The following is a 16247-nucleotide window of genomic DNA, read 5'->3' on the forward strand; positions in this document are numbered from 1 at the left end:
TATACATATCTATATGTATTTTGATATCAATGTTTATATCTGTTTACAAAAGTGTAAACATAGTTTAATGCCATATTGATTTGTATGACATATTGGTGATTATTGTTGGACATGAGATGCTTATTGTTTAGGGTTTAACACATACTTCTTTACATCTATTGCCTAGGTTTGAGAAATTTCATGATATCTATGTAATTAATTGTCTCGTATTTACAAAAGTATACCCTTCGGATTATCGAAATGTCGAGAATTTCATAGGTTCTTTTAAGTGTTATCTCCTTGAAATTGCTAGACTCTTCTTTGAGGGGTATATAGTCTCATAAAGAACCTTGTATTTTTCTACAACTCCAAGTAAATATTGCCTAAGGGGGTTTGAGAATATAGAACCCTTGAGTCTATGCACATACCGAACCTCAGTAGCATAGAATGGCCATTGTATGGTAGCAAGATTTTGGACATGTGTGGCAACAAATTCTCTGTAGACATATTGAACTTTATAAAGCCAACCACTAGCTCAAAGAATGTACACCTAAGTTGGTTCATACCAATCACAATTTTTGTGCATATGTTTAAGGAATGTGAGGTTTGAGACGTACCAAAAGCATGTATATCATAAAAAGTGCATTGAGGATTATGTAACAAGGGTTCTAGGCAAAACTTGGATTTCAAAAATCACTCACAGTCGTGACATGGTAGAGTATTGAGTCAGACTAAGGGACATGATTTTCATGTCCAATTTTACTCTCTTGATCGACTGTTTTCTTACTTTTAGATAGATTAGCTAATTTTCCTTCCTAATTACAGGTACTTTGTTGCACGATAGACTTTATGCCTAGTGTTTAAGTATCATAGATGGAGGATGCTCAAGGGTGAATGGTTATTCCTTGATTAAGGTACATGTGAAAGTATAGTTGTGGATATTATTGTTACCTGTGAGGGCTGCGAGCCCCAAGTGTTGTAGATGGAGGATAATTAGCCCTTGAGTATAATGTGCTAAACTATATTGGAACACAACAAAAATTCACATGCACACCTATTAGGTGGCCAAGAGCTCAACATATTATTTTTGGCCAAAAAAATACAAGGAGACCCCTTATCCAAAGTTTGTCATCTGGAGCCCGTGTGTGAAGTTTCATCGCATTCCGATAAAAGGTTATGGATTCATGATTACACAATGCATAGTGTGTATGAAGCTGCATTAATGTGATTCTTAGGTTTATATGGGTTGATAATTCATTCATCTTCTCATTTTTACATATTTCTTTCGTTACTTTCTCCATTCTCATATCCCAAACTCTTTCTCTCCTCCATCGCGTCCTCCTTGAGCTTGTATGGTATACACTAAGCTAGTTGTTTACTATTTCATTCCATGGTGAAGATTGGACACCATGGCTTGCCTAGATCACAAGGTAGATCCTCCTTTGGTGCAGCAATAGGTTCTCCCTCTCGACCACAAAGACTACCACAAAAGAAGAGGAGATAGAGATGAGAACTATTGCCCTTTGGGAGATAAGGAGAATTCAATGTGTATATGAGCTTCTCATCCCAAAAAGATCCTTCCACGTGGTGGTTCAAACCCCTCCACCATGATTGGTTTTTCTTTGGTATATACCATGCACTATCCAATGTAAATTTTTCATCCCTTGCATTGATCAAACTTTGATGCTTCCCTTTTTTGTAAAGCATGATCCATGCATCTTAATGATATGCTACAAAGGCACATATCACACATGAGTAGAAAGATGCTCAATAATTTATACAATTGATAAACTTTTAAAATATCGAATTAGTATGCACCATGTAATGCATGATAGAACTTTTGCCCCATGCTTCCACCATATTTTCGTTGAAGCTATGTGCACAACATCAATGAACTCTTGCTGAGACCTCCATCATCAAACATCATGTTTTGAAGCAAGGGGGCCAATTTATTGAGATTGATCCAAAATTTGGCTTTGGCCAACCTTGTTTTACCTCCATTACTTTGATAAGGAACCATAGAATGCAACTTTTTCCACCCATCATAATCTTATGGCCTTCAAAGTGTGGCATTCCCTTCCTCATTGATGGGCGCTGAAAGAAACTTTCTAGCCTTTGCTCCTCCAAAGCAAGGTTTTTAAAGCAAGTTACTCATTTTTCCTAATCTCTTCTCATATTTTTCAATTGTTACTTGATACTTGCATATCTTAATTTTATATAGCACTCGCTCCACATTCCTACATGTTGCAATGGCTTCTTTTTCCGGTTGCATCCTATAAGCAAAGTGAATATACTCATATAAAATTTTCTCCCCACGATTTTGACAAAAGCATGTAATGAACAAATATGAACATGATCCAATGGAATATTGAAGATGGGATTCCAAGTGGGATCTTCTTTATTGTGGATCGATGCAACACTTATCATCCTTTATTAGTTCTTCTTCTTGTCCTTTCCTTCCACCCTCTCTATCAAGCAATATAGGCATGGATGCTTTGCATTTGCACCATTAGAGATTCTACACATGTATTTTAAAGTTTTCAAGTCTCCTACAAGATGCCATTCCACCAAATATTGACCATACCCTTCAACTAAGAGCATCTCACCATATTCTTAATGATGGATGATATTTGGAATGCTTGTGTGCACATAAAGAATAGCTGTAGTATCTCAAATGTTTTCTTAGTAACCTCAAACGCATCGAGCCACCATATATGGCACTATAATTGAACACTAAAGTTTCATGGGTTGTTCTTGTGAAATTGTAAAGCTCTATAAATCAAAGTTACACTAAATCTTTCAAGCTTTACTCCTTTGATCATGACCTCACTTTTATCTAATTTTATGACAAATTGTGTAAAAAAAAAACACAGTGCAGCGAATAGAATCTGAGAAAGAGATAGAGATAGAGAGTACACAACAGATAAGAGGAGAATTAGAAAATTTCTTTAGCTCCAAACAATTGATACAAAGATGGCTCTGTCCACCCGTGTGCTTCCAATGTGAAGCTTAGATGGTGATCTAGATAGAAGATAGGTGAAGAGCTTAAGGCTAGCTGCAACAACTCTGGCTGGGTGAAAGATAGATGATTGATGATTTTGAAGGGGTTTAGCTTTTATAGCACGCGAAGGCGGTTATGTTGGCCTGATCGACCTACCATACGAGCCTCCACTAGTCGGCCAGGGAATACTCCCTTTATCGTCGGGCTAGGGGCGATGCCGCCCCTGGGACCCCCCAGCCAGGGGCTATTTCCACAGCCCCTGGACCCCAAATTAGGGGCCCCTTTTAACTCCCTTACACCGCAACTCGATGCAAGATGCCTCAGAGTTGCTACCAGCTTAACTACTCAGTCCAACCCAAAGATTAGATCCACAATGGTCACCTTTTTGCCATCCGGTCACATAGACCTCATCTGATATACAAGTCAGGACTCAACCAATATCCAGGCTCACATTTGGCTTCTCCTCATGATGGGGGCCTTACAACTTTGAGTACCATGGATCATTGGTGGCAGCTTATGAGGGTGGGGCATTGAGCATATCCAACAAATTGTAGTTCGCCATTACATAACAAACATATTGTAGTACATTACCATTGCCGTTTGCACCTTGTATAGATCTAGATAATAATTGTTGAGTTTCGTGAACTTCACCTCATATGCATTTTTGGTCCCAACCTTTAGTGTTTCCATGCCTTGAACATGCATGGGATCTAATATTAGCTCCAAAACCCTTTGCATTAAATTGCCATTGAGCCTTTATTAACTTTCAAGGTTTGGGAAGAGGCATGATTCTATTTCTCTTCAGCACATGACCAAACCTAGCCTCCATATCCTTGGATATTTTTGAGTAAGTTGTTGTATTAATAACAACCTTGTCACAAATGGATTGTGCATCCACAGGTAAGAACTTGTTGAACATATCTTTCAATGTGGACTTAATCACCTTCTTCTTCATAGCCTTGAACTTTGGATTGCTCAAAGCATTTTCCAATATACTTGTCTTAAGCAATCTTCTAATAGATTATCGAAGCTCACCCTAATCCATGTTTTCATTTTGAGCTTCCTTGCATGCTTTAATTTGTCGCTTCCACTAGCTGCTATTTGCAATTAACTCACTGATTGGCTTCTTCTTTTGTTTGCACTATTGTATTAGATTGATGTTGATCTTTTCAATTGTATCTTTGTCTGCTCTATGAGATACGAATGACATGGATAGTGTCTTGCATTGTGACAATTTGATTTTTTTGTTGAATTATAGTCTCATTCAATTACACTTATGGTATAAGCTATTGTATATGAAGTTGATGTGCAGTGATCACATCATGACTATTTTTTATGGTTACTTGGTAGGTTGTAAACATTTTGAATGCTTGATCATTGAGCTGCTTAGTGTAATCGAGAAACCCATTATTATCCTCATATACATACTTCATAAAGTTTCTAATTTCAGAGAAAGTTAGATGTCTGTTGGTTAGTGGATCAATTGGATAGATTCTCCTATCTTCCCACAAGTCCACATGCTTCAATCCCAACTACTTGTAACTCTATAGAACCTGAGGGTTGTCATTGGTACATTGGGTCCTTTTAAACAATGGGGCATATTCGAGCTCTACCTCAATATGTAGCCCTTTCTTTCATGTATTCATTTTACTTATTGCTTGTGTCCCAATTGCAGATATATGGATTGATGACATAGAGATGCTAATGAGAACATAGATTTAGAATCTAGAGAGTTAGATTGGAGAGAAGCCAAATGACACACTTATATTTTAATAGGAAAATGGCTATTGAGTTTACAGTGACAAACTAGAGAGGCACAAGTAGAGACACTTAGAGACACATAAAGAGGTTAATGGAAATAGTTGGTCTATATGGAGATAGATTGGAGGGGATACAAAGAGATATTACTAGAAATGGGGAGCCTATTTCGTTGTCTCAAGAGATAGAGATTAATGGAAATAGTTGGTTTGGTATCTATATGGAGATAGATTGGAGGGGATGCAAAGAGACATTACTAGAAATGGGGAGCCTACTTCGTTGTCTCAAGAGATAGAGATACATAGAGAGACACACAAAGGTATCAAGGGGAAGGAGGTAGCTTAGTGCAATGAGAGAGGATAGATAGATAGCCATATTTAGATTATATATACAGTGGTTATGGATGGGTGATTTGTGAGCAAGAGAGGTGTAAGTAGTTTTGTGTGTTAATAAAGATTGTATTATTATAGAGAAGAGGTCACAGTAGAGCCATGAGAGCGTAAAGAAACAAGGGTAAATGGCTCAGAGAGTAGGGCATCTAAGAGTTATTGTATTTTTAAAAATTTAATTTTACCTCCATAAATATCTCCAATAAATAGAAAAATTGACCAACATGTTTGTTTTTTGACCAAAAGATAAAATATTAAAAAATCACAAAATATCTTTAAAAATGTTCAATTTTTTCTTGTTTTTGATTGAGATATTAATTACTTCATATCTACTAATCATTTTGCATTTTAAATCAAGCACCACACTCTTATAAAACTGTCTCCTTTTTTAATATAAAATTTGGTTGAAAAATGATTCTTGAATGAGGAGAGAGAAGGAATTTGAGCAAATCCTTTGTGGATAATATGAAAAAGGAAAAAATAGATTGCAAAAGTGAAGAGTAAAGAGGATTATTTTACTATTCTTATCTCCTCTTTTTCTTATTTTAAGGGGGGGAGGAGGGGAGTGCTAAAAGGCCCATTTTTTAGTTCATTTTTTTCTTAATGTTAATCTCATACAATACCCAATCATGTCATCAAAACCATCACTGATGTGTCTCATCAAGTCGTGAACATTGAAAAAATGAGAATATTTGTATAAGGATCCCTTGGATAAATATTTCAATCTACCCACAAATATATGTGCTTATTTCCTTGTAATGAAAATGTATTCACCTCAGCTTTGTCCAATAATGCTCAATAATGTAAACCTTTCCAAGATGAATAAATGGGATCTATCTGAAAAGTAAGCTTGTACTTTCACGTGCCTATATTACTTGAAGAGGCATCCATGGACATTGTAATAGAATAGAATCAACTAGGTGAGAAGTCATATAGATGGATTAAAAATGTGAAAAGGAGAATGGCTAGATGAGGAAACCACAGTGAATGAAATTTTTTAAGGAAAGAGAATGCCCCACATTTTAAGCATTTCAAATGAGTGTGAATTATTGGTGTGAAGATTTAGGCAATGCAAGATTGTGCAAGTTCCAAAAGAAAAACAACAAAAAAGGTAGCATTTGACATAATTAAGAAATCTAGGTATTTAATTATTGACATCTTAAATGAATATATTCTCTCATTAATTACATCTGAATGGTCAAATTTAGAGGGCTCATTCTTCTATAACCTCAGTTACTTAGCAACTTAGTCACTTTTTTACAAGGACCCTTTTTAAAAACATTTTTCACCCTAATTTAAAAATGAGTTTGATTCAATCATCATTAAGTCTAATGGTGAATTTCCACATTATATTGAATCTCAGCAATGCTACCATAGTTAGCTTTGATCCCAAGATGATTAATTTAATTGAAAAACTAATTTTGTTCAAGCTTAACTTTAATATTTAAAGCTATGTAAGCAAATGATAGAACTTGTTATTCAACCTTTTGATCTATTTTAAGATAAATTTGGTTAGTTGTTTTTCTTTGTCGCTTGGAAATATAAAATTTAGTGATTGCTCTCGATGTAGAGGCTTTAAAATTCGGCTATTGGTAAATTTTGGTGTTATTCTATCTAATTTCATAAATCAAAACAAAAGTTTTATTGGATGTAGTAGTTTGTGGAAGTATTTAAAGCTCAAAATATAGAGGATCTTTACATGTTTTGGTTATACAAAGGCTCTATATATTCTTTCATTTTCTTTCACTAAATGTAATGAGCTTTGCAACAACTTCTTTCCAATGAAGCACGCTAGCCTTTATGAGTAGTGTTTTCATTAAGGATAAAAAGGTTGATAATAATGGGTTTTTGCAATCCAAAACTAGTTTTTTATACAAGAAAAGAAAGGTATGCTTTTCTATGAAATATCTTAGAGAAATATCTTAAAGGATGTGATAAGTTACCTCTTAGGTTGAGGACTTTATCACCAAATTACAATAAGGTTTTTAAGAAAGGTGCTTGAAAAAAATAACATTTTTCATGAGTGCACTATCATGCCATAGATGAAGGTTGCTTAATCATATTCATTTGTTTGATGCTGACTTTGTGGTGGTCTAGGGAATATTTTAATCACAAAAATCTAATTTTAGCTCCAACTTTGTGATACTAAAGAAGGATTTCTTTGAATAATACAAGTGATATGTTGATAAGAGAAACCTCCATTAAGCCATGCAAGTCTAGATATGTCAATAAGAGAATACTCCATTTACAATATGCTAATCTATTCTATATACTATTCAAAGGTTTACTAAACCTCTCTTTCCTGAAGCACCAAAAACTCTCCCAAACTTGAGGAAACTGTCATAGTTTTTGTGCTTTTTATTTTAGTAAAATGAATAGTTTAAAAAATTTACTAAAAAGAGAGGCTCCCTCTCTCTTTTCTTTGCTCTCTCTCCCCACATTCTCTCTCTCTCTCTCTCTCTCTCTCTCTCTCTCTCTCTCTCTCTCTCTCTCTCTCTCTCTCTCTCTCTCTCTCTCTCTCTCTCTCTCTCTCTCTCTCTCTCTCTCTCTCTCTCTCTGTGTCTGTGTCTGTGTCTCTGTCTCTATCTCTGTCTCTGTCTCTGTCTTTGTCTCTGTCTCTGTCTTTGTCTCTGTCTCTGTCTTTGTCTCTATCTCTCTCTGTCTCTGTCTCTCTTTGTCTCTCTGTCTCTCTCTCTTGGCATAGCATGGTGGTGCACATCCCAGGTGATTATCTTTTTTGGTGCTAGAAGGGAGGACCTAAAGAGATGTCAAGCTCTTGTCTCTGGTTCACACACACACACACACACACACACACACACACACTCTCTCTCTCTCTCTCTCTCTCTCTCTCTCTCTCTCTCTCTCTCTCTCTCTCTCTCTCTCTCTCTCTCTCTCTTGTTGCTAGTATGGGGAATTATGAGCTTCCATATGCGTGTAGTGGACATGGATGGATGGTCTTTATTGACTTCCTATTCGGCTTAATAACATTGCAACGGAGTTCAATGTCTTGTTTGCCTCCACTACCTCCATTTAACAAGAGCTGTGCTACAATTTGTCTGTGTGTGTGTGTGTGTTGTAGGGCAGTCGGGCAGCTATTTCTCCCCTCATCGATAATGCATGGTCTCTCTCTCTCTCTCTCTCTCTCTCTCTCTCTCTCTCTCTCTCTCTCTCTCCATGTGTGTGTGTGTGTGTGAACGAACATTTGCTAGTATGGTAGGTTTTGTGTCAGCTAGTGTGATAAGTGATGTGGCAATTGAAGGAGCAAGATGATAAGGTAGTTGGCACCAAGGGCATGATGGCAAAGCAAAGCAGAGTGGTGTAGGTAGAGCTATGGCAACATGGGCGGTGTGAACGGTGTGGGATGGTGGTGCAAATGCTAAGTGGGAGAAGGCAGAGCAACAATGTGGGGAGAGAGAGAGAGAGAGAGAGAGAGAGAGAGAGAGAGAGAGAGAGAGAGAGAGAGAGAGAGAGAGAGAGAGAGAGAGAGAGAGAGAGAGAGAGAGAGAGAGAGAGAGAGAGAGAGAGAGAGAGAGAGAGAGAGAGAGAGAGAGAGAGAGAGAGAGAGAGAGAGAGAGAGAGAGAGAGAGAGAGAGAGAGAGAGAGAGATCCATTAGGGTTTAACCTTTGCACATAGGATATTTAGTATGATGATTCTTGAACCACATTGCCACTATCCTTTGTCTACCCTATATCCTTAGAATTTACAAGGGACTTTCTACCCTAGAGAGAAAGATAAGGAAAATAGTGTAAGCGAAAATGAGAGAGAGAGAGAGAGAGAGAGAGAGAGAGAGAGAGAGAGAGAGTGTGTGTGTGTGTGTGTGTGTGCATGTGTATGTTTAGAAGTTAATCTATCTAAGATGTTCATAAGATTAACTTCCAATGCTCACACACACGCACACACACACGCATGCACGTGCGCGCGTGCGTGCGCACACACGCACACACACACACACACACACACACGAAGTATCAATAATTATATACATAAATACATATTGTGGTGTGCATGGTTTAAGGAAGAGATGTAAGGGAGAGGAAGCATATGTGGAGAATCTTTTGTAACTATCTCTTTACTAATATAAGAAGGTGCTAAACTTGAAGTCAAGAGGCATGCAAAGTACCTTTACATTTAAAGATTATAAAAGTAGGTTTGTGCACCTAATAATCACATTTTCTAGGGTTTTGTAAAGTAGCATCTAAATTTGAGAGACAATTATAAATCATTGAGTCAGATCAATCTTCTATTCAAAGTTTGGATTATGTTCCTTATATCAACCTCTCATGACCCCTTTTGCCACATGAAACATGCCTTTGCACTAGGAGCACACAGGTGCGAAGCACCACCAGAATTTAGGCACAAACAACCTAGTATTTCTTATTGATCAATTAGAAGAGAGTAAAACAACTTTCTTAGGAGAGTTTGTCTCCACTTATTGAAGGTAGAAAGACAAACACAAGTTGGTGTTTAGAATTTGGAAAGACAAACTAATTCATGTATAAAGGGCATAAATACAACCTCCACTTCTTTAGATTGGTAATCACAATACGCCATGTGCATTTTAATAAAACTTTTCCCATGGTCAATAGGAAGTATTGCAAGATTATACATCCATGTAGACATTTCCTCATCATGGTGTCTTCAAATTTAAACATTCCTTTTAGTAGTTATCACCTAATGCAAAACCACGTTCATTTGAGAACACTTCATTTGAAATTGAGCTTCTAGAATCTAATGTTTTGAGGAATCCAACTACCTTAAGTTTTCAACCTATCCCTCTCATGTAATGGGCCATGTCTACTTTGTAGCTATATCATCTTGTCCATAACAATGATGGTTACTTCCTTTTGAACAAATTCAATAATTTTTTTTTGCTTCAAAGGTCTAGAAACTTTGTTCCAATGTTATTGAGCTAGCTAATTAATGGACTTGCGGATTTTTTGTCCACATGTTGGTAAACTTTTGGATCTACTAGAATGGAGATGTGAGGAGAGAGAAAGCCATTGGGTTAAATGAGACAATGAAAGGAGCTAATAAGGCATTGCCATTTGGTTTACTCCTTGAAGTGACCAAAGTGCTCCCTTCAAGGGGATACTTATTTAATTCCAGCGTATTATGCAAAAGATCAAAGTACCTCCTTTAAGGGGGTACTTGGTTTGCTGAAGTCAACTGTTCAAAGGACGGAGTTAAAGTTTGTCAAGCCAGTATACATGTCTATCATATTAACAACATTAGATTGCACACGATATTTTTATCATGCTTGTCTTCACTCTGAAAGGAGTAGAAGTGGGCTCAAATAGCCTTGCTAAGAAACTAAATCAATCACTTCTTTTTGTAGAGAATTGTCAAGTTAAATGCCTAATTCTAGCCCTTTAAGTTGCTCCAAATAATGTTGGGTAGGGGGGCAATAATAATTAATATATGATTGAGAAAAAATTGAGATACTTATGGATTGACTATACATGAAGTCTTTTGTCATAAATTTCCCTTCTATATGATGGATTTTGGTAAAATTTAGCTCTAGCTACACATAGGGTGGGCCTAGGAAGAAGGCTTTAGATAATTTATAATGGATTATGATAAATTAATCATAGAGATATCATGGATAACCATATGGCTTTAGGAATTAAACTCAAGTATTTAAAATAGCCTTTCATATGTTTTCCAAGTCTAAAGCTTTTGTATAAGCCTATTGTTGTCACAAGGCATCTTCTCATTTTGTTATTTGAATCTATCACACACATAGCTAACATTAACTATTGAGTCCATTCTATGCGTGAAAATTTTCAAAGCTTCATAAATATTGAGAGCTAGAATAGTTTGATATAGTTTTCTGAGTCAGTGTTAATATACTTTTTGAGGATCCCTTGAAAATAAAGTGTGCTTTCTTTTTTATAATGAAACCTTTGGATTTTGGATTTTACATTTCAACAAAATTTGCATACATATAGATATAACAACTTACATTAACCTCATTCGTAATAACTTTCTACTAGCATGTCTATCCTAGTATAATAAAAGTTTTGAATATCATGATTAATGTAAAGGAAGGATTGTTTTCACACACACACGCACGCACGCACGCACGCACGTGCTCAGGCGCACGCGTGCACACACACACACACACACACACACACACACACACACACACACACACACACGTATGCACGCACGCACACACGCACGTGCTCAGGCGCACGCGTGCACACACACACACACACACACACACACACACACACACACACACACACACACACACACACACACACACACACACACACACACACACACACACACACACACACACACACACACGTACGTATGCACGCACGCACACACGCACGTGCTCAGGCGCACGCGTGCACACACACACACACACACACACAAAAACTTTTTTTTACCAAATTAGTTTGCCATAATTTACATCCATATAGTAAACATGTTCACATACATGCAAATCAAGTATGCTCTTGCACACATGTGGAAGCTAAGGTCTGTGATAGTCATTGAGAGTCTATTGCCTTTGTATTCTTTCTTTTATTCTTATCTTTAGATTAGAGTAAAGTCAAATTATTCATATGTTCTACCTTCCAAAAACATACTTGGCATTCCAAATACATACTTTCCAATTGTCAATGGAAATGGAGACACATCTAGCTACTATTAGGGGGACTGTTCATTAACTTGGACAAACTATATACTACTTAATATAACCCAATGGAGTAAACTCTGAAGGGTATTTTTAAAGTAAATGAGATATATTGACTTTTGATAGAATTTATTGACAAGTTGAACTGTCTTGCACTCGTTGAAGGTGGATACAATGTCATTCGTTAATGAAAAATCCTCGCCAAGCCACCCATCTGAGTATTGAACCATAGACCTAAAGGCACACAGAGTGCATGCCCAACTAACTGGGCTATCACTTCATGGAGAACTCAAAAATTTTTTAACATCCATAATTGGAATCCAAGTTTAGCTTAAAACTCTTTGTTTTTAGTGTGGTATTCAAAGACTTTCTTAATCGCAACAATTGTCAAGTAGAAAGTATAAAAGCAAATCCAATAAGATGTTGTAACTCTAGGGATTATGAACACATTTAAACATTTACAAAAGTAAAAACATGTGTTTTTTGTAGTTAAGGATCCTTTTAAAGATTTTATAGTAACCAATTTTATTAAAAGTAGCTATATCTTTAGATTTTGCACAACTTCATTGTTTTAATTGGGGTTGATTTTTTTGAGTCCTATATTAGTATGTTCTCAAACTATTATTAGTATTTCCTTCAAAACTAGGTCACCAAATAATTTAAACAAGGACTCACAAATTTTCCAAACTTTTACATGCATTAGTAATTCTTCCATTTCCTTCAATAATTGTCTTTTGCACAAGTCAAGGGGTGTTTACCTTAGGCAATGGGCATACTTTTGTACTTCAAACAAAAGTTAAAGCCTTTAAAAGGACCCCTTTGTCTTGTTGGCCTAGTCTAATCATATTTGTGTACATGGATACATGCATATATGGTGATCCCATAGTGTGCCATGCACTTGACTCTTTCTTTATTGACTCTACTAGAGCTTTTGAGTAGGTGGAGTGATTGTTTCCATATACAACTCTCGTTTCCATCAAAAGCTCTTGAGAAAATAAGTACAAAAAAACTGTGCTAATTTGACATCCATCTTATTAAAAATTTTGAGAAAATAAGTGTCAAATGAGGATATTGATTTGACTTTCATTTTCAAAAGTGTTCACTTATCCTTACTATTAGTTAATAGGAGGTCAGGCGTGGCAGCAGCCCTCGACCTCCCTTTGACTTATCGTGGGGGTGCCACGTGTTCGGCACCCCCTCGCCACGAAAAGGGCGCTAATAGGCTCCCTCATCAACCTGCGCTCCCGCCTCCTCGAGCTGCGTCCTCCTCAGCCGACGACCCTCCACCTTGAGCTGCACGGCGACCTGACGACCCTCCACCTCGAGAGCTGCGCAGCAACCAGCTCTATATTAAGAGCTGCTCCGATTACACAACGAAAACGTGCGCGCACATGAACACCCACACACACACACTCTCTCTCCCTCTCCCTCTCTCTCGACATGAAAATTATGACCATTATACCAGAGTCGAAGAAAAAATTCTTACCCGTATTTGCAGCCGCCGTTGAGTGTGATTAGGCTCCTCTCTCTCTCTCTCTCTCTCTCTCTCTCTCTCTCTCTCTCTCTGGGCTTTGACATGAAGAAGAGTAAGCACGCATGGCCTCCGCTTGATGTATTATTAGCAGTCTGCAAACAGTTTAAAATTACATGCGTGCAGATCACCTAAGAAACGGTTCAGGGACAAGACTACATGTGCTCACTCTCTTCTGCCGGAGCCTTTCAAATCGTGAAAGTCAGTCAGATAGTAAGTACTCGCAGAGAGTGTGTAGTACGGGTCGATTCTTATACCCACTTCCAATGTTAAACTAAAGCTTTTGATATATTTCTTGGTATAAAGCAAATTTCAATGGCACCGGTGGAACTATGGAGACCTTATTGAAAATGAGAGAGAAAGAGAGAGCACTAAATGGATCAACATGTTCATTGAAAGGATGTAAGCAACATGAGAGGCATCTTTACTATTAGTTAAGCGGAGGTGGGGGCGGGTGCCACGTGGCAGTCCCCAACCTCCCCACAAAGAAACGCGGGGGCGAGTGCCACACGTCCAGCACCCGCCCTCGCCACGAAAATTGCGCCCATCGAAGCGCCGAGGCGAGTGTAGGTGCGGAGCGCCTAGTATTCAGTAACAAAAATTAGGGCTTAGTGCTAGGACTTATGCCAACGAGGGTCATTGGGAAACTTGTAAACAAATGCTATTTAAGTGCCCTCTCTCTCTCTCTCTCTCTCTCTCTCTCTCTCTCTCCCATTAACTATACCCCAAACAACCTACTTTTTGTAAGATATAAATAATACAATACTCTCTTGTTATTATTTTCTCACAACACTCTCATTGTCGTACATAAGGGGAGGTTGTCTAATCTATACTTATAGCTTAGACAGCCTTCCCTTATGTATGATAGTTGCACCCACCCATGTTTTTAATTTAGAGACTTCTCAACTAGATGTCTTTTATTACCATTTCTACTCTATTTTACCTTGTACCTTAATACAATTGTAAATAAATATAGTTTGTATACTTCAATGTGAAAATAGAAGGTCAATTGGAGGAGAGTTGAACTCCAAACGTAATTAAGGTCTATCCCTACCAAGGATATTACCTCTAAAATGATCAAAAGGAAAAATGAGTACAACCATATTATCAAATGTATACAAAATCAAATGCCCAGCTATACATTTTATCATTTGTCACCCTCAAAGTTAGTTACATGATGAGATTAAAGCAACCCCCTAGAATTGACACTATAATGATCACATGTTCTAGTCTTTGTGCACATATGAATGTGGATGTGTTAGTATAAGACTATTCACTCAAGTTATTGGGTGAATTGGCCTTGGAAGGGATAGAGAATTATCACAATACCCTATTGCAACTTTTTCCTTCAAACCAACATATGAACCTTGGACACACTTGCTTGCCTTATTGCAATTTGTAAGAAGATTTGACATCATATTTGCACATACCAGTTTTGATCACCCACTTTATAGAGAGAGAGAGAGAGAGAGAGAGAATGTGTGTGAGTAAATATTTTTAATTTCTATAATTATTTTGAAGAAAATTTGGCTTTAGAAACACCCCATGAGCAGCACGTAGGTTAGGTCTTTCCTGTTCTCAGGCTCGAGATTGTAAAATAACAGATTGTATAGATTTAAATCCTTTGACTAGTAGATTCAACCTTGTATTAACCTTCTAAAGAAAAGAAGGATACAAAAGTAATGTAAAGTCACACAAAAGAGTGCAAGTCAAGTGTCATAGTTATTTTCTCAAGTTTAAAATATTACATTAGGCACTATCAATATGATATATGGAGTTGTAAATTATTCCATGAATGGATACATGAATATTAATTGTAACATTATTTGAGAGTTGAAATGCAAATCATAATACCTCCCTAAGTTAAATTAGTGGATCTACAATGGATGTGATAATTGCAAGCATGCAACTTCTATTCACTTTAGTCCAATTAAATCACACTACTCAAAAGCCTTAAATGTGGGTAGGATACTCAACTTTTGATAGAAACCCTAACCCTGATGTATAAAAACCGAAAAGTAAATGGAAGAGCTCATTATTATGTATGTGACTTTGAGAGAAAGCCTTCTTATTTCTTCCATCTCATCTTCTTGTGTGCCTTGTTGAAAGCTCAAGGGGTTCACTATATGTATATCCTATATATCACATGCATTCAAGGCCTATTTATAGATACCATTATTTGTGAATTTTTTAAAAGAAAAATCTTTTCTATTTAAACTTTAAGTAAACCCTTTATATTGTATCCTCCTATATGTAAAATATATATAAACTAGTATTTGAAAAATCACTTATACCAAACCCATGTGATATGTATATATATTCATGAATCACACACACACACACACACACACACACACACACACACACACACACACACACACACACACACACACACACACACACACACACACACACACACACACACACACACACACACACACACACACACACACACACACACACACACACACACACACACACACACACACACACACACACACACACACGAGGTTGAGAGTGAGGGAGAGTGAGAGAGTATGAGTGAAAATGTGAATGAGGGACTTGAAGACTAAAGCTCTTCTCTCTTCTCTCTTCTCTCTTCACTGTTTCATTCTCTTCTTCCCACTGTTCTTCATGGTTTGGAGGATGAGATGTAGAGTGTGAGGTTGCGATTGAGTGAGAGTGTATGCAAGGGAGAGTGAGGGCGGATTGGAGAAGCTCTTCTCCACATCTCTTACTTCTTCTCATTCTTTTGTATATTTCTTCTTTGCAGATGAGTGCTCATGGATTGAACCGGATAAGATGGAGTAGCAAGAGTGGATTGAGGAGTGCCACATGAATCTTAAGGTCACCAATGAGCATTTTGGCATTTAGACTACAACAGACAAAGGTGGAAAGCTAAGTCTACTATAACCTCTTGAGTTGTTTAGTTTTCTCACTTG

Source organism: Lygodium microphyllum, chromosome 8 (genome assembly GCF_053477565.2).
Source record: "Lygodium microphyllum isolate KBCC chromosome 8, Lygodium_microphyllum_v1.1.10, whole genome shotgun sequence".
Taxonomy (NCBI): domain Eukaryota; kingdom Viridiplantae; phylum Streptophyta; class Polypodiopsida; order Schizaeales; family Lygodiaceae; genus Lygodium; species Lygodium microphyllum.